The 23,461-nt window shown below is 42.8% G+C and overlaps 1 protein-coding gene across 2 annotated transcripts in view; it reads left to right on the top strand.

Moving 5' to 3' along the window:
* The window catches only part of uqcc1 (ubiquinol-cytochrome c reductase complex assembly factor 1), a 166,911-nt gene that overhangs the window by 49,738 nt on the left and 93,712 nt on the right, over positions 1 to 23,461 (top strand). The gene's annotated exons all lie outside the window — the stretch shown is intronic.

Raw genomic sequence — 23,461 nt, 5'->3', positions numbered from 1 at the left:
TACCCAATACTGCATCTGTCCTGGGGACCAGTCAACCTTGTGAGTGGTTAACTCGAGAGAAACATTGTATGGTATATGGGGTAATTTATTCCTTGCTGAAACGCCATCCTGCTTTTCAGAAATTTCTTTTTTAGCAGGACATAGGCTATAAGACCAATTAAGCAAATGAGCAAACTCACAGGGGGAGGTTAGGCTTTCTTCTAATGCAGTCAGTTATGATCTGGAATGCACTTTCTGAAATGGCAGTGGAAGCAGATTCAATAATAACTCCCAAAAGGGAATTCGATAAATACTTTAAAAGGAAACATTTGGACAACCATGGTTAAAGAACCAGCTAAGCCTGGACAGCTCTTTCAGAGAGCCATCACAGCTGTGACAGGCCAAATAGCCTATTGTGTGCTGTAAGATTTCTCAGTTCTGTCCTACATGTGTGTTTGGAAGCTGTGGATTAGAATGTACATGTTTAGCCATAAATACAAAGTCAAAATACTTGAGCTGCTGGGAATCTGAAATATGACCCTTCGCAACCTACTTAGAGAGAGAGAGTAGAACTATTGCATGTTGAGAACCTTCTTCAGAACTTCTTTAGCCCCATGAGATGATACATACTTGTTCCTGCATCACCAGCTTTGGTGCGCATTGTCAATCCTATATCTCAAGGCCCAATTACCAATTGGTACCTGGCCGTAGCTATTCACCTGTTTCACTACCAGGATTTTCTTTAGCTTTCAGGCTTCTGCATGTCAATCAGCACACAACTCTAAGCTTTGGTTAGATTTTAAAATGTACTGGGAGGAAGCAACCAGTGCAGGGACCCCCTGCGGCTGTTCCCCTCAAGAACAAGTATACCGTTTTGGATACTTCTGGTGGGGACGACTTACCAGGGGTAAGTAACGGGGCTCAGGCCTCTGGCATGGAGCTTGTCCCCGTTACTCAGAAGGGAAGGGTGGAGAAGAGCAGAGCAATAGTAATTGGGGGCTCGATAGTTCGGGGCACAGATAGGCGGTTTTGTGGGAACGAGAGAGACTCACGTTTGGTATGTTGCCTCCCAGGTGCAAGGGTACGTGATGTCTCTGATCGTGTTTTCCGGGTCCTTAAGGGGGAGGGGGAGCAGCCCGAAGTCGTGGTCCACATTGGCACCAATGACATAGGTAGGAGGAGGGCTGAGGATGTTAGGCAGGCTTTCAGGGAGCTAGGTTGGAAGCTCAAAGTTAGAACGAACAGAGTTGTTGTCTCTGGTTTGTTACCCGTGCCACGTGATAGAGAGTCGAGGAATAGGGAGAGAGAACAGTTAAATGCGTGGCTACAGGGATGGTGCAGGAGGGAGGGATTCCGGTATTTGGATACCTGGGGTTCTTTCTGGGGAAGGTGGGACCTCTATAAACAGGATGGTCTACACCTGAACCTGAGGGGCACCAGTATCCTTGGTGGGAGGTTTGCTAGTGCTCTTGGGGGGATTTAAACTAACTCTGCAGGGACATGGGAACCCAGACTGTAGCTTTATGGTGCAGGACCTGGAGTGTAGGGAGTTTAGGAACATGGCATCAATTTCAAAGGAGGGTGCCTGTAAACAGGAAAGTGGCTTGAAGTGTGTATACTTCAATGCAAGAAGTATACGAAATAAGGTAGGTGAACTTGCAGCGTGGGTTGGTACCTGGGACTTCGATGTTGTGGCTATTACGGAGACATGGGTAGAACAGAGACAGGATTGGCTGTTGCATGTCCCAGGGTTTAAATGTTTTAGTAGGGTCAGAGGTGGGGGTAAAAGAGGGGGAGGTGTGGCATTGCTTGTCAAAGATAGTATTACAGCTGTGGAAAGGACGATGGATGAAGACTCGCCATCTGAGGTAGTTTGGGCTGAGGTTAGGAATAGGAAAGGTGAGCTCACCCTGTTAGGAGTTTTTTACAGGCCTCCTAATAGTCCTAGAAACGTAGAAGAAAGGATTGCGAGGATGATTCAAGAGAAGAGTGAAAGTTATAGGGTGGTTGTTATGGGGGACTTTAACTTTCCTGATATTGATTGGGAAAGCTATAGCTCAAGTTCGTTAGATGGGTCAGTGTTTGTCCAATGTGTGCAGTAGGGTTTCCTGACACAATATGTAGATAGGCCAACAAGAGGTGAGGCCATATTGGATTTGGTTCTGGGTAACGAACCAGGCCAGGTGTTAGAATTAGAGGTAGGTGAGCACTTTGGGGACAGTGACCACAATTCGGTGACTTTTACTCTAGTGATGGAGAGGGATAAGTGTGCACTACAGGGCAAGAGTTATAGCTGGGGGCAGGGAAATTATGATGCGGTGAGGCATGACTTAGGATGTGTGGCTTGGAAAAGTAAGCTTCAAGGCAAGGGCGTAATTGATATGTGGAGCTTGTTCAAGGAGCAACTATTGAGTGTCCTTGATAAGTGTGTACCCGTCAGGCAGGGAGGAAAGGGTGGTGTGAGGGAGCCGTGGTTTAATAAGGAATTGGAATCCCTTGTTAAATGGAAGAGGGCGGCCTATGTAAAGATGAGGCGTGAAGGTTCAATTGGAGCGATTGAGTGTTATAAGGTAGCCAGGAAGGATCTGAAGAGAGAGCTAAGAGCAGCAAGGAGGGGACATGAAAGGTCCTAAGGCTTTCTATAGGTATGTCAGGAATAAAAGAATGACAAGGGTAGGAATAGGTCCAGTCAAGGATAGTAGTGGGAAGTTGCGTGTGGAGGCTGAAGAGATTGGGGAGACACTCAGGAACAGGACATTGTTGTCGATGTGAATACTGAGTCACAATTAAGTAGAATGGATGGCTTTGAGGTATGTAGAGAAGAGGTGTTGGAAATTCTGGAAAGGGTGAAAATAGATCAGTCCCCTGGGCCTGATGGCATTTATCCTAGGATTCTCTGGGAAGCAAGGGAGGAGATTGCAGAGCCATTGGCCTTGATTTTTATGTCCTCGTTGTCTACAGGAGTAGTGCCAGAAGATTGGAGGCTAGCAAATGTGGTTCCCTTGTTCAAGAAGGGGAGTAGGGATAACCCTAGTAACTATAGGCCGGTGAGTCTCACTTCTGTTGTGGGCAAAGTCTTAGAGAGAATTGTAAGGGATAGGATTTATGAACATCTGGATAGGAAAATTGTGATCAAGGATAGTCAGCATGGTTTTGTGAAGGGCAGGTCGTGCCTCACAAACCTTATTGAATTCTTTGAGAAGGTGACTAAGGAGGTGGACGAGGGGAAAGCGGTAGATGTGGTGTATATGGATTTTAGTAAGGCGTTTGATAAGGTTCCCCATGATAGACTACTGCAAAAAATACGGAGGTATGGCATTGAGGGTGAGTTGGAGGTTTGGATTAGGAGTTGGCTGGCTGGAAGAAGACAGAGGGTAGTAGTTGATGGCAAAGGTTCATCTTGGAGTGCTGTCAGTAGCGGTGTTCCGCAAGGATCTGTTTTGGGACCATTGCTGTTTGTCATTTTTATAAATGACCTGGAGGAGGGGTTAGAAGGTTGGGTGAGCAAGTTTGTGGATGATACGAAAGTCTGAGGAGTTGTAGACAGTGAGGAAGTATGTGGCAGGTTACAGCGGGATATAGATAAGCTGCAGAACTGGGCAGAAAGGTGGCAAATGGAGTTCAATGTAGCTAAGTGTGAGGTGATTCACTTTGGTAAGAATAACAAAAAGATGGGGTACTGGGCTAATGGTCGGATACTTGGTAGTGTGGCTGAGCAGAGGGATCTTGGTGTCCATGTACACAGACTTTGAAAGTTGCCATCTAGGTAAATAGTGCGGTGAAGAAGGCATATGGCGTACTGGCTTTTATTGGTAGAGGAATTGAGTTCTGGAGTCCTGAGGTCCTGTTGCAGTTGTATAAGACTCTGGTGCGGCCACATCTGGAGTATTGTGTGCAGTTTTGGTCGCCATACTATAGGAAGGATGTGGAGGCACTGGAACGGGTGCAGAGGAGGTTTACCAGGATGTTGCCTGGTATGGTAGGAAGATCGTATGAGGAAAGGCTGAGGCACTTGGGGTTGTTTTCATTGGAGAAAAGAAGGTTTAGGGGTGACTTGATAGAGGTGTACAAGATGATTAGGAATTTAGATAGGGTTGACCATGAGAACCTTTTTCCACGTATGGAGTCAGCTATTACGAGGGGGCATAGCTTTAAATTAAGGCGGGGTAGGTATAGGACAGATGTTAGGGGTAGGTTCTTTACTCAGTGAGTCGTGAGTTCATGGAATGCCCTGCCAGTAGGAGTGGTGGACTCTCCCTCATGGGCATTTAAGTGGGCATTGGATAGGCATATGGAGGATAGTGGGCTAGTGTAGGTTAGGTGGGCTTGGATCAGCGCAACATCGAGGGCTGAAGGGCCTGTACTGCGCTGTATTCTTCTATGTTCTATGTACTTTAAATGGCTTACTAAAATTTGGACATTTGGATTCCTCCACATTTACCCCAAGATGAGCCTTGTTTGCTTCTCAGTCTGACAAAATGCCTGATTCCCATCTTGATGCATCCGTTTTCCTTTATTAAATTGGTACACAGTTCGTGGACAATGAAAGAAAGACATGGATTATTATCTACTGCTAGCCACCCTGAGATGCTGGTGATGCACCTTTCGTATTTACGGCATCCCTTATGTTATTGTTCTGCTAAAATGTTCAATATTCAATCAGGCTGTTATATTCGATATATCTCCGGAACAGGCTATTCAGCCAATCGGGTCTGTGCTCCACTTAGTTTTCTCTATCTATAACCCTATTAGCATATCCTCCTACTTGTTTTCCTCCTTGTGCTTGAATAACTTCTCAAATGCATTTAAGGGACAACAATATATTTTTCATAAAGTATGAGGCTATAACAAAGTGCCTTACAGCTAATTTAGTACTTTTGAAGTGTAGTCACTATTGTAATGTAGTAATAATTCATCTCCAGTATAGTTATGGCATTGTGCAGCCATATTCTCTCACAGAATGCCACTGGTAGGACAGACAATTTGAGGAACAAACGCAGAAAGGGTGTGACAGCAAGGGATATGGTTTCAGAAGGTTAGGGCAAAATATGAATTAGAGTGGAGAGAAAATGAGAAAGAAGTTGAATGGGAGAAGATCTAACTGAAATTAAAGAGACAATTGTTGGAAGCAACGGAACAAATCATGTCACTATTGGGAGAGGAGATAATTTCCTTTTTTCACAAGCAGTGATGCAGGAAAGGTATACTGTGCAATTTCCGAGTTAAAAAAAACTGAAGAAGAACTTAATTGTGAGAGAATCACTTGGGCGAGTGCGCTGTTATCAAGCCCCGTTGTTCCCTGAACTGTTACAAATGTGAAAATTTAATTAAACTACCAAACATCCAATTTACCTGACTGTCTAATTCAGGTTAAATGAAATACCAGTTTTCTAACCAAACTTACCTTAATCATTGGCAAAATGCAAAAAACTGAATCTCTAATTTTTGAGTATAAAACTTAACTGTTTCTTTTCAAATCTACCCACAAGTGCGCACACAGAGAAACACCAAAACTAACAGACAAGATATATATGATGGATGGAGAAAATGGAATTCATCCGCCCATATCACAACACTTGGAATGGTCTTTCTCTGAACTCTTTTTGATTCTTTGATGAGAATACAATGTTACCTGCACAGTCTTTAATTCACCAATTGGTTCATTGGACGTGAGTCTTTGCTTTTCCTTTGGGTTTAGAATTATTTACTTCAAGGCCCCCTAAAGTAGTTATCCAGCTCTTTCAACAACAGGTTTGGAATAAACTTTACATACAACTTAACATGGATCCAGTTTCTGGAATTTTCTCCTTTCTTCTGTTTGCATTTCTCTCACAGAATCCATGTTAAGTTGCAGCTGGAACAAACAGGGAATTGTTACTATGCTGTGCACCCTTGAACCCACATCAGATGGTGCCAACTTGTCTGTACAGTTGGTTCTGATATAGAACATAGAACAATACAGCACAGAACAAGCCCTTCGGCCCTCGATGTTGCACTGACCTATGAACTATTCTCAGCTCGTCCCCCTACACTATCTCAAAATCATCCATGTGCTTATCTAAGGATTGTTTAAATCTCCTTAATGTGGCTGAGTTGGCTACATTAGCAGGTAGGGCATTCCACACCCTTACCACTCTGCATAAAAAATACACTAGTTCTGTTCTTGTGCAATGTAGAGTTTTAAGAAAATCACAGCAATAGCTGCGCCATCTAAGCTAATGGGGCAGGAATCGTGTTATAACCAACACAGGTAAGGAACGTCGCCTTCTACAAATAATGGTCGAAGTTCTTCAATTGCATTAAAGCCAATTCCCGTTGAAGAAACACACGTTACAGCAGAATTGACTATACTCAGTATCTATGAAAAGTAACATTGTCTCATGCATCACTTCACTTCATTTGTTTTCCAAAGTTGCAAATAAACCCCTTGTACATTCGCCCTTTTAAAAGCAGTGTGCATTATCCTCATTTTTATAGCTCACAGCCCAAGATGTGGTCTTTACTTTCCTTAATCTACTGACCAGGTGTCAGAACCCGGAATATGCTGACATTTGACATTCACCTTGAGAGCTCTTGCACACTGAAAAGTCTGAATGACATTATCCCATAAAATGTATTCTTTTCTTTTGTAATGTCCTGGATTAATTTTACGGCAGGAATTAGGAAGGAGGTTATTCAGCCAGCGAGTACATTCTGGATCTCTGTAGAGCACGTCAGTCAGCTCCATTGCCCCACTCTTATCTCTGCAGTCCTTTGGGTTTATTTCCCTCCAGTATCCAGTCAATTTCATTTTTAAACTGTTTTTATCACCCTCATGGGCAGTGAGTTCCAATTCATTACTACCTAAAAAAATGTCCTTCCTCATCACCCCTGGCATCTGTTGCTCAAAAGCTTTAATCTGTCCTTTTAATCCTTGTACCATCAGCTAAAAGAAACAGTATTTCTTTCAAACAGAGTTTCTTTACGCTTCTGTCAAATCTCCCCTGCTGCCAGAAGAAGAGTGGCAGTCTCTCCAATTTAATCCTTGTAGCAAAATTCCCTCATTCCTTTACCCATAACCCTGTAATATCTTCCCCATTGAAGTATTTTTTCCAGTTCCCTTTTTATAAATGCCTTTGTGTCTGCTTTGCACCCTTTCAGGCACTGCATTCTCTGATCGTAACATCTTCTGAGGGTGTCACTTGCCCCAAACTTTAAATCTGATTTCTGTCCACAGATGCTGCCAGACCTGCTGAGCCTTTCCACCTTTAATTGACGTCCTCTGATTATCAAACTCCTGCCAGTGGAAGCTGTTTGGGATTGTCAGACAATTGTAATAACAGAATTGCTAAGTAACAAATTGATAAATATGGTGTTAAAATAATCCATCAGGCTTAGTATTTGCCCCATTGGAGTTAAAAGTTTAATATATTATGACAAAGTCATAGAGATGTACAGCATGGAAACAGACCCTTCGGTCCAACCCGTCCATGCCGACCAGATATCCCAACCCAATCTAGTCCCACCTGCCAGCACCCGGCCCATGTACCTCCAAACTCTTCCTATTCATATACCCATCCAAATGCCTCTTAAATGTTGCAATTGTACCAGCCTCCACCACTTCCTCTGGCAGCTCATTCCATACACGTACCACACTGTGTGAAAAAGTTGCTCCTTAGGTCTCTTTTATATCTTTCCCCTCTCACCCTAAACCTATGCCCTCTAGTTCTGGACTTCCCGACCCCAGGGAAAAAACTTTGCCTATTTACCCTATCCATGCCCCTCATAATTTTGTAAACCTCTATAAGGTCACCTCTCAGCCTTCGACGCTCCAGGAAAACAGCCCCAGCCTGTTCAGCCTCTCTCTGTAGCTCAGATCCTCCAACCCTGGCAACATCCTTGTAAATCTTTTCTGAACCCTTTCAAGTTTCACAACATCTTTCCGATAGGAAGGAGACCAGAATTGCACGCAATATTCCAACAGTGGCCTAACCAATGTCCTGTACAGCCGCAACATGACCTCCCAACTCCTGTACTCAATTCTCTGACCAATAAAGGAAAGCATACCAAACGCCGCCTTCACTATCCTCTCTACCTGCGATTGCAATTTCAAGGAGTTATGAACTGCACTCCAAGGTCTCTTTGTTCAGCAACACTTCCTAGGACCTTACCATTAAGCGTATAAGTCCTGCTAAGATTTGCTTTCCCAAAATGTAGCACCTCACATTTATCTGAATTAAACTCCATCTGCCACTTCTCAGTCAAGATCCTGTTGTAATCTGAGGTAACCCTCTTCGCTGTCCACTACACCTCCAATTTTGGTGTCATCTGCAAAATTACTAACTGTACCTCTTATGCTCGCATCCAAATCATTTGTGTAAATGACAAAAAGTAGAGGACCCAGCACCGATCCTTGTGGCACTCCACTGGTCACAGGCCTCCAGTCTGAAAAACAACCCTCTACCACCACCCTCTGTCTTCTACCTTTGAGCCAGTTCTGTATCCAAATTCAAAGTTTGTGAGAAAATTTGTAGCTCAGGTGCTCGTTGTTGTGGTTCTGTTCGCCGAGCTGGGAATTTGTGTTGCAGACGTTTCGTCCCCTGTCTAGGTGACATCCTCAGTGCTTGGGAGCCTCCTGTGAAGCGCTTCTGTGATGTTTCCTCCGGCATTTATAGTGGTTTGTCTCTGCCGCTTCCGGTTGTCAGTTCCAGCTGTCCGTTGCAGTGGTCAGTATATTGGGTCCAGATCGATGTGCTTATTGATTGAATCTGTGGATGAGTGACATGCCTCTAGGAATTCCCTGGCTGTTCTCTGTTTGGCTTGTCCTATAATAGTAGTGTTGTCCTAGTCGAACTCATGTTGCTTGTCATCTGTGTGTGTGGCTACTAAGGATAGCTGGTCATGTCGTTTCGTGGCTAGTTGGTGTTCATGGATGCGGATTGTTAGCTGTCATCCTGTTTGTCCTATGTAGTGTTTTGTGCAGTCCTTGCATGGGATTTTGTACACTACATTGGTTTTGCTGTATCCAAACAGCTAGTTCTCCCTGTATTCCATGAGATCTAATCTTGCTAATTAGTCTCCCATGGGGAACCTTGTCAAACACCTTACTGAAGTCCATATAGATCACATCTATCGCTCTACCCTCATCAATCCCCTTTGTTACTTCCTCAAAAAACTCAGTCAAGTTTGTGAGACATGGTTTCCCATGCACAAAGCCATGTTGACGATCCCTAATCAGTCCTTGCCTTCACAAATACGCGTACATCCTGTCCCTCAGAATTCCCTCCAACAACTTGCCCACCAGCGACGTCAGGCTCACTGGTCTATAGTTCCCTGGCTTGTCCTTACCACCCTTCTTAAACAGTGACACCATGTTAGCCAACCTCCAGTCTTCCGGCACCTCACCTGTGACTATTGATGATACAAATATCTCAGTAAGAGGCCCAGCAGTCACTTCTCTAGCTTCCCACAGAGTTCTAGGGTACACCTGATCAGGTCCTGGGGATTTATCCATTTTTATGCGTTTCAAGACATCCAGCACTACTTCCTCTGTAATATGGACATTTTGCAAGATGTCACCATCTATTTCCCTACAGTCTATGTCTTCCATATCCTTTCATAGTAAATACTGATGCAAAATACTCATTTAGTATCTCCCCCATTTAGAATTTTCTGCTATTTCACCTAACTTGTCCAGAATTAAGCACAAATAGACCATTCGGCTCTTTGAACCTACTCTACAATTCTACGTGATCAGCACTGACCTTCTACCTTCACCGTATTTTGCCACCCATTCCCTATGTCCCATAAATGCATAAGTGTTCAAAACTCTGTCTATCTCAGCCTTAAAAATATTCAGCAATGGAGCATCTGCAACCCATGGGGTTGAGAACTCCAAAGATTCACAGTCCTTTGAGTGAAGAAATTTCACCCCTAAATGCCTCTGTTCTGGATTTTTCTGCCAGTGAAGTAATCTGTAACTACACCATCAAGTTTATGGCAATGCTTATGTTCCAAATGATCCTCCTTATACCTTACTTCAACTAACCTAATCAACGTAACCTGTCTAGTCTTGCTTATCTCTCTTAGTTAGTTCTGTAGCTCCCCCTTTAATGCATCTATGTCATCTACCTTGTCTACTCTTCATAGTAAGAAGTTCTGTTTTAGCCACACTCTGAGGAGGTTCTGTGATCTATTTATTAGTGATTATCTTATATTTATAACCTCTACTTTTGGATCGCCTACCCCGTTGCCCCAGTAAATGGAAACATCTCTAAATCTAACCCATGTCACAAGCATACATGGCAGAGTGGCTGGTGAATTGTAAATTTATATAACTTGTTGCGTCCACCTTTAATTTTTTAGGTTCCAGTTTAAAAATAACCAGCAACACTTTAGTTTTAATGATAATAAAAGGTTGGTTTATTATGTAACTATTGCTGCAAATTGTGAAGTAAAAATGTTATAATATGAAATAAAGTTATGAAAATTTAAAAGTAGGTGTGGATACAAAAATGAGAATAAAATCATTCTGTTATTGTTGCAGGCTCGTTGCCTACCTGATGATTTCTCTTTGAAAGATGAAGAGTTTGAAAGCTTAAATCAGAATACAGGTCTTGTGATTGTTTCTGTAGTTAATTAGTTGCAAGTTACTTGTGCAGGTGGCCTCTTCATGGAGCAGGCTTTTGGTGGTGGGATTGGGAAGATGGACTTTGAGGGGGGTGGAGGTGGGGAAGAAGGTTTCTTATTTCTCATTAGTTGTATAGTTGTGGCACTTGCAGATTGCCTGCACACTTTCAGCTGGACTTTCTGAAAAGCCCTTCCTTTAGCCTGGCTGATAACACTCTCTCCCTCTGGTCTTGGAGCCATGTTTCAAATGGTGCCTGAGCCTGCCTTGTGCATTTAAGGTAAAATTTAAGGTAGCTAGTGTCCCAGAATTTTGTATCATGCTTTTGTGTTAGGCCATTGGTGAGGCAGAAAAACACTAGCTGTAGCCCCAGGGAACAACTCGCTCTCTAAGATGTGGAGCTGCTGGGAAACTCAACAACCATTAATCTGCATTCCGACAGATGGCTTCCACTTCCGGGCATCACTGCTGTGCATGGACCTTGGACAGCACACAGCATGAAGGTTTACACGCAATGTCACCAGGGAAGCCATCATCCAAAAGCTTCTGCTTTCCTCTAATGCGGACCCACATTCAATTTCAAAGGTTTTCACCTGTTTGGATATTTCCAGCAATCTGCTTGGAGTCTCGATGGAGCCTGACCACGTTCCAGCTGTAAAAGGTCAGGTGATCTTTGGCAGCCATTTATCAAGGCTGCTTTTGTCTATTTAAAGAGAGATTAGTTTTTTACAGAATTCCTAATGCCATAACTACCCCGTTCATGACGTGTGAAACCTTTTCACAATTTTAAACACCTCTATTTAGTCTTGTTCAGTCTTCAATGTAATGCCAAAGTATAATTGGGGTCTGCTCTGTAGGCTTGCGGGTGTGATTCCTGCACTGACAGTTGCTTTTATCGCTGGGGAAGTGGAAACTCTTGTTGCTATCCAATTGGACATGGAAGCTGTTCAGCGCACTCATGTGCCCAGCTTTCACGCCATTTGGTTAGTGAAGCACATTTTGCAATAAAGCCGCAATATTTTATCCTCCTGAATCTGTACATTTTCTATGTTTATTTCTGGTTCATAGTTTGTAGCAGAAATTTGACTTCTACCAGTCAGAAAGTTACTGGCTGGCATTTTCTATTTCTGGATGTTTTCTTTCTGTCCAGTTACTTGAAATGAAGGTGGAGAGAATAATTGCAGGCTGGCAAGCACGGAAGTGTAAAGCCCCCTGAGCTGAATGCCTGAGTGCACTCCACCTGCATCAGATAAGTTTGCAAAAGAAATGATTGGAATGGATAGAATTCAAACTATTTTAAACTTTGTTTATTAGTGCAATGCCTTGTTTTCCTAAATTTGTTTTGTGCTGGTTGACAGCAACTTACTTTTTGTTTGGCAAACACACTGTTCTAGCGAGTGTGTGGATATTAATGAAAACAGTGTTGGACATTTTATTTAAGCATTTTCTTAACATATTGCAAATGACAAATGTCATTGTATTGGCAAGGAAATTCCATCAATGAATATTTACACCAAAGTTTCAGTGAATAAGGTAGTACGTATGGACCTGGAGCAAACGGCAGTGAGCAGCAAATAGAATTTGTGAGCAAAACTACAGCAAAATGTTCTGATTATAAGGGCTTGATACCTTTACTAAAATGCAATGATTAGAGGATAGTCATACAGTATGAATTAGCTCAGCCTGTGCTTTTCTGGCTTTCAGCAGCTAAAAGCTGACTATGTTCTTGCCTGGAGCTTTATTGGCATATGCCTGAGCGTTGCAATAACCAGCCATATTTCCACATGTTTTCAATTATTTTGTATTTAGCTTTATTTTAGGGAAGTAGTGAGCAACTCAGGAAGTTTAGAGGTTTCACATGGAATTGGATGAACTCCACTACATTTATCTGTTTTCACAAGAAATTTAAAAAATATAACCATGTACCACATGCCATGAGTGTATCTTTTTTTAAAATAATTAGTTCAAATGATGTTATTGTCAAGCAATACAGTAATAGTCGTGTGTACCCACCACTGAACAATATGGATTTGCTGTTGATATGAAGTTCATGATATTATTATTAGAGAACTTGGATTTTAAAGCGGGAGGAAATGGGTTTTAGTTTCAGTTCTGTGAAGGCCTGATTCATTTTTCGAATGTCAGATAGTTACTTTAAACATTTAAACAAAATAGCATTTACAAGAAGTCAGCTTATTTCAGCTAAATGACCAGTAAAGCACCTGATTAATAATGGCTAAGATGTTTGCTGAGTTGAGTTTTACAATGACCTGAGAGAGAATTAGGTTCTTGCAAGGGGAAGAGGCCCATAGCTGCAGAGATGCTGTTATTAGCAGCCTTCAAACAGTCAGGGCTGCGGAGAAGTCCTATGGTGCTTACAAGTCAGGAGGAAAGATTCAGGAGCAGAAGACTGTTCAGGTTTCAGACGGGAAGATACTTTACAAGGTTGTTGAGGCTGTAAATAGTAATAGACATGTTAAGTGGCATTGAATTGAGTGTGCAGTTTAATTTAAGGATCTCCAGGAGACATATTAACAGCAACGAGCACCCGAGCTACAAATCTTCTCACAAACTTTGAAGATATTAACTAAACAATTTGCCACAAGGAAAACAATTACAGTGTGACAGCTGAGCAAGAAGTGTGGAGATAGGTGTGACTGTTCATCCCTTAGGGCAAAGACAGGACATGATAACTTGATGCCTGCACAGCAGTGTTTTGCTGAGTGACCTCGTGGCCACTCGATTCCTCCTGTTGCAATCAAAGAGTATTGTATCAAAGCTCTAGAATCAGGTGCTTGTTCAAGGGAGCAGTTTATTGGCTCTGATCCAGGCTGGTGATCAGTATTCTGTATTATTCTTCATTGTTTCAAAGCTGGCTTGACCAGCCTCCACCATTGTACTCTCTACCATGCTGACCTGAACACATGCACAGTCTGCTGCTTGTATCCTAAATGGCACAAAGTCTCACGCATCTCTCACCTATTTGCTGACTGATCTACCTGACTCCTGGATCTGTAAAGCTTTTGTTTAAGAATTCTCATCCCTGTTTCAAGATTCTTTCATGGCCTCACACATAGCCCCTCTTTAATTCCGTAAGATTGTGACATTTCTGAAAGTTGACTAGAGAGGCCATTTGACCAATCAAACATTCATTCGTGGGACATGGGCATCACTGGCAGGCCCACATTTATTTGCCCGTCCCTGGTTGCTCTTGAGAAGGTGCCGCCTTGAACCACTAAAGTCCACATGCTGTAGGTCCACCCACAATGCCCTTAGGCAGGGAATTCCAGACTGTGAAGGAATGGCAATATATTTCCATGTCTGGTTGGTGAACAGCTTGAAAGGGAATTTGTAGGTGGTGGTGATCCCACGTATCTGCTGCCCTTGTCCTTCAATTTAGAAGTGGTCAGGAGTTTGGAAGATGCTGTGTGAGTTGTCATGCAGACATTTTGCCACCGTGCTCGGTAACGTCATTGGTGTGACTTAATAGTAGTGATTATACCACTAAGCTATCACCTCCACCTATCTGCACCAGTCTGTCAACCAAGATCTGACTACCTTAATCCTGTTTTTCATCATGGAGGCTGTGTCAAGTGAATATCTGAATACTGCTTAAATGTTGTGTTTCTGACACAACGCACTTCCAGTCAGAATTCCAGAATCTCACTACCCTCTGACTGAAAAGAAGTTGATCCCAACTCTCTAACACTAAAACATTCTAAAGCACAGTCTATTAAAAAAAAATGAACTTAATAAGCTAATCCAAACTAAACTCCGTTTTAGTGATTTTTGTTTCTCGCAATATTGCTGGCTACTTTGGCATTAACCTCCTGCAGCCATTCCAGTACGGGGTGTTCATTTTTACATGTAACTCAGATTCAACTCCATGCTACTGTTTTCTTACCTACAAAACAATTTAGCTGATTGTCCAATAAACCCACTTTCTCCTCTTTAACAAAGATTTACTTTATTTCCAATCTCACGTTTCCTGATCTTGCCCGTGATCTATAAACATTTGCAACACCATTGTGGGCATTCACAAGGCATTTGGACAGAAAAAGCATTGTACCGTGAGAGAAACCGGGTGTAATTGCGAGTATGAGTTAACTTCCCAAACTTAACTGCCCCCTCCCCTACTCGCCACCGTTCCCAACTGAAGATGGAGTCTGTCGAGGGAATGGAGTGAAAATGAGAGGTGACTGAAAGGCTGTCAGGAAACTGGAGTTGAAGCTGCAACCTCATCAGCCATGATCTTGTTAAATGTGAAGTATGCTTTGAGAGGCTGAATGGCTTTCTCCTGTTCCCAGTTCAGTTTAGGTTTTATTGCTCTACATGTTGTCTGCTTTAAATTTACATGAGAAAGAAAGACCCCCGTTTATATAGCACCTTTCAGACATCCCATGATGATATGAACTTGGTATTGTGAGTTAGGAAGATTTGAGGCTGGCTATAACACTCCTACCTTTGGGGTGGGGTTAACTGTATGTGAATCAACATATCCCAAAGAGATCTTTGCCTGTAACGCACTAAACAGTGTAGCTTTGTTTTAAAGTGGGAGTATTTATGACCACATTAACTTGGCAGCTTATGATTGTGCTGCCAACTTGGCAAGGGGCCTTACTGAAGTATGGCAGTGAACCTGTTAGAATTTATTTTTGGTATCATTCAACCTTGTGTTGTAGAATGGAATACATTTCCATTTTCAGTGTTAGCATTTCCAAGTGCAGCTTACAGACAAGTGAGATGCAGATTGTAAGTTCCCATAACTTACCCTGAGTAATGTACCCGACTGAAAAGATACTGAAAATTTCCAGATTCCAGAATGAACATCTTTATCACCTCAATAGCTGAATCTGCCAGTTGGTCCCAAATTATGGGCAGTTAGGCTTGTGGACTAGTGCCCAACAGGAGCTGGATTGAGGTTTGCCTTTCACGTAGGTTTCCTGTGGCTCCCAGAGGGGTATTTTCAATCCTGGTCTGGACTAGGTATGAGTCATTGTCTCAGACGCGAAAGGAATGTTTTCACTCGTTGTGCTAATTGGCCCCTGAAAACTCACATTTCTGCTGCTTGTGTCATCTCCTGGAGGGACATTTGTTATTAAGACAAATCCAGCCAGTTTCGTAGCATTTCCATGTGAGCTGCTCTCCTACTGTGGGTTGTGTCCTCAGACCGGCCCATTCTCTCTCTCGTTAAATCTATCTAGTCTGTTGTATCTCAGTGGGGGGGAGGGCGCCTGATGGTTGATGCTTCCTCTGACCGGCCTCCTTATGTGCACCCTCTGTTTTAAAAAAAAACTCTGTGCCTGTGTTGTAGCAAATGCCATTTCCTCATCACTCCTTTTGTTCACTGAGCTACATGGACCCTCAATCTGGAAACAACTCAGTTTGAAAATTCTCATTCTCTTTCTCACAATCCCCCCACACCCATGCTTTCCCTATCTTTCTCAAAGTGCCAGCCAAGGTTGAGTTGGTAGCACTGTGAAGTTGTGGGTTCAAGTTCCACTCAGGACTAGATTGCAAAAATCAATGCTGCTGCTGCCTTGCTGTATTAAGGGAATGCTGGGATATCAGAGGCCTTGCTGTATTTAGGGAATGCTAGGTTATCAGAGGCCTTGCTGTATTTAGGGAATGCTGGGATATCAGAGGCCTTGCTGTATTTAGGGAATGCTGGGATATCAGAGGTGCTGTTTTTCAGATGATACGTTAAAGCTTTTGTGGGTGGCTTCAAGAGATCCCTTGGTGCGACTTTGGTCAATTTTTACCTCTCCAAAAGATTAACTGGCCATTATCAGATTGTAGCTAGTTGAAGCTCATTGTACACAAATTAGTTTGCGTCCTTCCTCCACAACAATGGCTGCATTTTGAAGAACAGTAAGTACTTCACGAATTGTTACAAGTTTTGGAAGATGCTGTAGTTTTGAAACACACTGTATCATAAACATGTCTTTTTCCACATCCAGTGCCACAGTCCTCAATCTCTGGAATGTTCCAGTCTTTGCTTTTTGCGCATCCTGATTTTCTTAGCTCCATCATTGGCTAACTTGCTTTTATTTGCCTGAGACCTGTGCTCTGGCACTTTCTCACTGAACGTGTCCACCTCTTTGCCTCTCTATCTTCCTCTAAGCTTCTTCATAAAACCTATCTTATTGGCCAAGCTTTTGGTTACATATCCCAATATTACCTCAGTGCCAAATATTTGTTAGTGCTCCAGTGAAGTATCTTGGAATATGTATTAAATTGAGTTACAATTTATTTTTTGTCACATATATCTGGAGACATACAGTAAAAAGTGATTTGTCACCACAATTCAGCACCTTGTTGAGTTCCAAAAAAAAAGAAATCACAAATAGAGTACATCTTCTGTAGAAGGGGTCTTCAAACATGGCTCCAGGGCTTCTACAAGGTATCCCAAGCCTCAGGGAATCCCCCGCGCTTCAGATCCTACCGTAACCAGTAGTCCCCCGGACTTCAGACCCTACAGTAACCAGGATTCTCCACGCTTCAGACCCTACAGTAACCAGGATTCTCCACGCTTCAGACCCAATTGTAACCAGGAGTCTCCACGCTTCAGACCCTACAGTAACCAGGAGTCTCCACGCTTCAGACCCTTTAGTAACCAGGAGTCTCCACGCTTCAGACCCTACCGTGACCAGGGGTCTCCACGCTTCAGACCCTACCATAACCAGGGGTCTCCACGCTTCAGATCCTACTGTAACCAGGGGTCTCCACGCTTCAGACCTACTGTGACCAGGAGTCCCCGATTCAGGCACGGCCTCTATCACAGCTACCCATCTCCGCCAGGAGACCCCACACCAGGCACCACCATTGCTGCAACCAGGAGTGGTCACAAAAGGCACTGCCACCACCACAGGCAGTGACGCACCAAGCACCGCTGCAGCTTCCCCATGGCATCAGAAGATGGAGAAAAAATAGCTGAGAAAGAAGAGAAACCGAAGGATGCATCCGGACTGGAGCCATTGGGGTGAGGAGCCCGTAACCCTAATGACCATGTCAATGCCACCATCTTGGAGATCAACATTAGGTACATTAAGAGCACAACGTAAATGTAAATTGTCATTGTCTCCGTTTCTGTGTGGCAGAGCAAAATGACCAGTGCACAAGGAATTTTTGCCATGGCTCTCTGTGGAGTTCAGTGAAAATATTCCAAGAGAAGTTCCAAATTGTTCTTTTTAAAATGCAGCAGTAACCCACTCCTCCTGAAATAGACAGCAGTGCAAGTGTAGACACATGGCAACCATTATTAGATAGCTAATGTTTGTTTGAATTTAGGTCATTGAATTTCTGAGATTTGAAGCGCGAACTAAACTCTTAGCAAAGCTGTTAGCGAGAGGCACCCCTCTTTTTTTTTTCTTCAGCACAACTCTTAGTTAATCAAGAAAGTTTGAGCTAAACTTGTCGGCCAAGTTTGCGAATCAAAAATTGACACAGCTGTATAAACAACACAAAGAGCTCCTGACCTCAGCGCATTCAACTGTTTGAGTCAAGTTTCATATGTACATTTTTAAAAAAAAAAACCTGAAGGTTTGGTCAAGACTTGAGAATATAGGTCATTTATCTGGTTTGTTTTTTATGGAGGTTTTCCTTTCCAACACTCCTGCTCAAAAACCTGTATGAATTATTTTAACTCTTCAGGCTTGAAACTTTATTTTCAATATATTCACTTGTTAGCTCACCAAGCTCCCACGTGTGATTCTCTGTTTCAAAAGTCTGACTGTCCAACCTCAGAGTTTCCTGTACGCTTTACAACTTTCACAAGGGACTATCAGCCCAGTGTGTGTCATTCAGTCTCCGGAAAGATTAATTATTGGTACTCCTTGTCTTTTGCACTCCTCAACCTCCTGCAGAGACCTTGTCAACGCTGCTCAGTCCTGTCAAATTGCTTTATCATGCAAGTTTACCATATACATACCGAGCCTCACCTTGACTGAGTGGTAGCACCACAGCCAATGAACCAGAAAGGGCAATGGGCCCAACTTCAATTCAGCAACTTAAGCGCATAATGTAAGTTGATATTTCTGTGCTAGTACGAAGATGCATTGTTGGAGATTTGTTTGAGAGATGGTGAACTAGCTGATTCAGGTAAATGTAAAGCCTTCTACAGCACCACTGAAAGACTACACTGTTCCTCAAATGTCATGGCCAATATTCCCCCCTGAATTGCTATCACCAAAGCATTAATTGGTAATTTATCTCATTTATGGAATCATACAGCACAAGTGGAGGCCATTCGTCACAATGTGTCTGTATTGGCTCTTTCATTGAGCTGATACAATTAGTTCTACTCAATCCTCATGGCTCAGCAGATAGAATCAAATAATTTCTAGAGTGCAGAAAGAGGCCATTCAGCCCAACAAGTCTGCACCAACCCTCTGAAGGGCATCTTACCCAGACCCACCCTCCAATTCTATCCCCATAATCCGTAGCATTTACCATGGTTACTCCACCTAGCTACGCATCCCTGTACATTACTGTTGAATCTGCATTCACCACTCTGTTGGGCAATGCATTCCAGATCATCATCGCCTATGAAATGTTCAACTCCCCTCCCCTCTGATACTTTTACCAATTGTCTTAAATCTGCCTTGATGTCTCCAACACCACAACCAACGGAAAGTGTTTACCTGTTCATACCATCAAAACCCCTTTTACCATCAAATCTCCGTTTAACCTTCTCTGTTTTAAGGCAAGCAATCACAGTTTCTCCAATCTCACCACATAGCCTCTGCTTTTCTTGTGGGATGTTGATGTGTGTAACTATAATTATAAGTAGGCTTTAAAAACAATTCATTGGCTATTGAGTGCTTCTTGAGGTTGTGTTAGGTGCTATATCAATGTAAACCTTTTTTAGATCTCTAAGTGTTTTTCTTTCTTCTAAACAAAACTCATCTGAACAAAGAAACACTTTTCTTCATTCTCTTGTGTATCAGATCTAATGAGCTCAAATGTATAATAGTTGCCCTGTTGTTGATGAATCCCCTTGGATAAGATTCACCTTTTGGCCTGTGACTCCTAAACTGGGGTAAAGGGCACAAAGATTTGCATTTTGATTGGAAATTCAAAGTAAAGTAGAATACAGTGTTTAGGAGCTTATTCATCCTGTCAAAATTTTGACAATAGACTGGATTGTTCTCTGGTATAAAACCCATTCCAATTCTGTCTGATGACGCAAAGCTGTTTCAATATGCAAAACCCGTAATAGCACGAGTTCAGCTAATTAATGGTGGAGGCACTGCCTGGAGGATGGAGCTGGCTCTCGAGTTCAGTGCTTAGAGACAGATGCCAGCCAGGACTGGGCTTGCCTTGTAGATTTTCGCAGGCAGGAGAGCAGAGGGCCAGGAACCTCATGGTTGCATGCAAGTGACCAAATGGTTAATCATAAAATGTTTAACTCTCTCCTCTGCTCAAGTCATGGCAACTTTGTACCACCTCAAGCAAGTTTGAATGACACTTTCTCCCAGTGCTAACCTGGCCGTAGCATCACACAATGGCTCCCTGCTGTGCCCCTGACACCTGTGCACTACTCTGGCCTAAAATGTGTGATCTTCCAGTTTGATGCATTGGCAGTTTGTACTGGCCCTCTGCAGCCGGTAACAAGCTCTTCAACAGTGGGCAGGTAACTAGAAGACTGGAAGAATTCCATCTCTCTATCTGTGTGTGTCTCTCTCTTTTTCTCTTTCTCCCCCCCACTTCTCTCCCCTCCCCCCTTTCCACTCTGTGTGTCACCCACTCTGTGTGTCACCCACTCTGTGTGTCACCCACTCTGTGTGTCACCCACTCTGTGTGTCACCCACTCTGTGTGTCACCCACTCTGTGTGTCACCCACTCTGTGTGTCTCCCACTCTGTGTGTCTCCCACTCTGTGTGTCTCCCACTCTGTGTGTCTCTTGTTCGCTCGCTCTCTCTCTGTCTTCCCCAGCCTGCACTTTGAAAATTGCAGTGTTGTGGAAGTGCAGGGCACCAAGACGCCATACAGCAACACACTTTTCACAATGCACCCTCACCTAACCTCACTCACACGGACCCGTCGAAATCCTGCCCAAAGTTTCTGTGGAATGCTCCACAATAAAATCAAACTACTATTTGAACAAATTAGCTCAGGGTTAAAAGGATTTTTTATCCTCTCACATTTAATTGCTCCTTCTTTAAGAGCTAGTGCTGTGTGTTGTTTCACTTCTGCTCTCTTATTTTGTCAGTTTATTTAATGAGGCAATGTTTTCCCTCCTTGTTGGAGATTGGCACTCCAGCTACTGCATGTGTTCAGCTCATAATGTATTCCAGCTTGCCTTCTGCACCAGTCGCCCCTTGCTCTGAGGGAGATGGGGTGGACGGTGGAGGCGGGGGTGAGGAAGCAGGCAAGAGCCTATTTCACTAACAGACTGAAAGGGTACACCAGTAGATTGGCTGCTGTTAGCACTAGGCGGCACAACAGCCGATAAGAAAACCAGGGATTTTTAAGGCTGCTTGGATGTTTGTGAGGCACTTTAATTGGCAGCTGTTTTGCTCATTTAAGACACTGCCCAGGGAACTTAATTCTGGTGCATTGCAAGCAGACTGTTTTGGATTTAGAATAACACAAGCAAACTCTACTTTTCCTGTAAGTCAATAACCAAAGCTATCACTATTGGGTCAGCGATTCCATCATTTCACATGCACGGAAATGCTAGGTTTGTCAGTGATTCTCAACTAACTCTGACACAAGTTTTTAAAATCCAATAAAAAGTTTATAAAGTTTTATATAAAATTTTAACTTGCTATAAATGTGTAGGATGCCAGAAATGTACCTATTTCAACATCCACGTGGGATGTTTCAGCACAGTCGGGCATGAAACAGTGCTATGATGTGTAGTCCACTGCTGACTGTTTGTTTAACTGCTCTAGAAATTTACACAAGGATAGTACTGAGTTAACAGGAAGGAATATAACCAGTTTAGACAGCGAATGGTTTGGGTTTTCTGTGAACATTAATGGAGTATAAATATTCACCTATCAGGCAACTTAATGTGTTCTTTGGCTTGCTGCATTGGCCTGAAGGTGACTAGCACACGCTTCTGAGGTTTCAGATTTTTATGTATCTTTTCAAAAAGAAAGGTCAGTACTTTAACTGCTAGGGCTGAGCCTTTTTCTATAGAGTTCTGAAGAAGGTTCACCGGACCCAAAACATTAACACTGATTTCTCTTCTCAGATGCTGCCAGACCTGCTGAGCTTTTCCAGAAATCTCTGTTTTTGTTTCTGATTTGCAGCATTTGCAATTCTTTTGGTTTTCCTACCCTGCATTTGGCAAATTTTCCTGACAAAGTGTATTAGGGCTTACAAAATAATTACAGTGGAAACTCCCAATACGGTACTTGAATATCTGCATTTTTATTTGCTATTCTTCTGTTTCATAGCAAGTCAAAATCCTAACTCCATGTTGGTTCATGCTAGCTGGGAGCATCACCATTGTCCATTGCCTATACTCCCCTCCCAAGTACAGAACAACCTCGGTTACCTGAATATCAATTATCCGATTTCGGATTATCCAAACAAGCTCTCAAGATCCTGTAAAAATGTTATTAAATTTAAATAAAAGCACAGCGAGAGCAAGCAGCCTGGGCTGGTGGCAGAATCAGGAACAGGGTCGCCACAGGAACCTATTGCCGTCACTGCCACGGGGAACCCTGTTCCTATTGCCACTGCCACTGGACCCCGTTTCTGTTGTTGCATCCGCCAAGGAACCCTGATTAGTTATCTGTACAATCCATTATCTGAACAGAGTACTCCCTGTCCCCCTCATTCAGACAATCAAGGTTGTTCTGTGTCCAGTAGTGTTATGATCCCAGTAAATGTTATTACTGAACAAGTCCGATTGCACAATGAAGTAAGTTTTATTTTTGTTTTGAGGAGCCAGTTTTTCACTTCGCTGAAACATGGATACGTGATGCTACAGACTTGGTTTTAACAATAATGCAGGAGTATATTACGGAAACGAATTGAAGATGGAATGAATCAAGTATTTACATATAACACATCCAAATGGAGTGTTTGCTAGAGTCGTTAGGAATGCTGTAAACTAAAATGGCCGAGGGATGGGATTCTATGCAAGGAGTCAGGGAAGGTGAGTCAAGGACAAGAACAAAAGTCTAAAAGGGGAATAAGGAAAGTGATAGGCAGAAACATGAAAGGCAAGAATCAAACAGGGCCACAATGGAAAAATAATGGGAACAGGAAACTTCATGTAAAAATGACAAGCCTTCAGGCTTTGTGCCTTAATGTGTAGAGAATTCGTGATAAAGTGGATGAATTAATTGTGCAAATATATGAAAATAGGTCTAATATAGTCAGATGACCAAGACATGGCTGAAGAGTGACCAGGCATGGAAACTGAACATTAGAGGTATTCAACATTTAGGAAGGGCAGACAAAAAGAACAAGGAGGTGGAGTTGCATTACTGGTTAAAGAACAAATTAGCACAATAGTAAGAAGGATATCTGTTCCAGTGATGGAGAATCTGTATAGGTTAGAGCTGAGAAACACTAAGGGGCACAAAACATTAGTGAAGGTTGTATATAGACACCAAACTCTAGGAGCGATGTTGGGAATGGTATTAAACAAGAAGTTTGAAGTGGGTGCAAGAAAGGAACATGATTGACTTTAATCTGCATATAGATTGGGCATATCAAACAGGAGGAATTCCTGAAGTGTATATGGGATGGTTTTCTGGACTGATAAATCGAGAAACCAACTGGACAACAGGCCATCCTACACTGGGTAATGTGCAATGAGAAAGGTGCAATTAGCAATCCAATTGTGTGAGGCCCTTTGGGGACAGGTGACTATAATATGCTAGAATTCCTCACCAAAATGGAGAGTGACAT

The sequence above is a fragment of the Chiloscyllium plagiosum genome, unplaced genomic scaffold (genome assembly GCF_037043375.1).
Source record: "Chiloscyllium plagiosum isolate Xiang-an unplaced genomic scaffold, Cpla_swu_hap1 HiC_scaffold_15, whole genome shotgun sequence".
NCBI classification, from domain to species: Eukaryota; Metazoa; Chordata; class Chondrichthyes; order Orectolobiformes; family Hemiscylliidae; genus Chiloscyllium; species Chiloscyllium plagiosum.
Note: the sequence above shows the minus strand (reverse complement) of the source record. Positions and strands in the feature narration are given on the sequence as shown.